Source organism: Nanorana parkeri, unplaced genomic scaffold (genome assembly GCF_000935625.1).
Source record: "Nanorana parkeri isolate BGI_ZX_2015 unplaced genomic scaffold, ASM93562v1 scaffold2005, whole genome shotgun sequence".
NCBI classification, from domain to species: domain Eukaryota; kingdom Metazoa; phylum Chordata; class Amphibia; order Anura; family Dicroglossidae; genus Nanorana; species Nanorana parkeri.
In genome coordinates, this window is record NW_017308273.1 from 220,825 (window position 1) to 221,352 (window position 528).

The 528-nt window shown below is 43.0% G+C and overlaps 1 protein-coding gene across 1 annotated transcript in view; it reads right to left on the reverse strand.

Annotated features, from left to right (window-relative positions):
* The window catches only part of LOC108800356 (kelch-like protein 7), a gene marked incomplete at its 5' end in the record, with an annotated part of 25,030 nt that overhangs the window by 9,291 nt on the left and 15,211 nt on the right, over positions 1-528 (reverse strand). The window lies entirely within an intron of this gene.

The following is a 528-nucleotide window of genomic DNA, read 5'->3' on the forward strand; positions in this document are numbered from 1 at the left end:
TCACACAAGACCCCCCTTCACATCAGAAGCCCCATTCACATCAGAAGCTCCATTAACATCACAAGCTCCATTCACATCAGAACCCCCCTTCACATCACAAGCTCCATTCACTTTAGAACCCCCTTCACTTAAGAAGCTCCATTCACATCAGAACCCCCTTCATATCAGAACCACCCTTCACATCAGAAGCTCCATTCACATCAGAACCCCCTTCACATCAGAAGCTCCATTAACATCACAAGCTCCATTCACATCAGAATCCCCCTTCACATCACAAATGGAGCAAAAGTACAATGACTATAAATACAATATCCGTTCATGAACAAATCATTTTTTCTTGTTACCAATAATGAGTTATAAAACTGATGAAAGATGAAGGTGTTTGCTCGGAGCTGCAGGAGGCATTTGTACAAATACGGAATTTGAGGTTTGACGATCCCTACGCCTACAGCTGAGCCCCCGTTTTACTGTGACATTGTATCTTATGTATAACACTAGACGTGTGCATTCGGACAAACCTGCAAATCC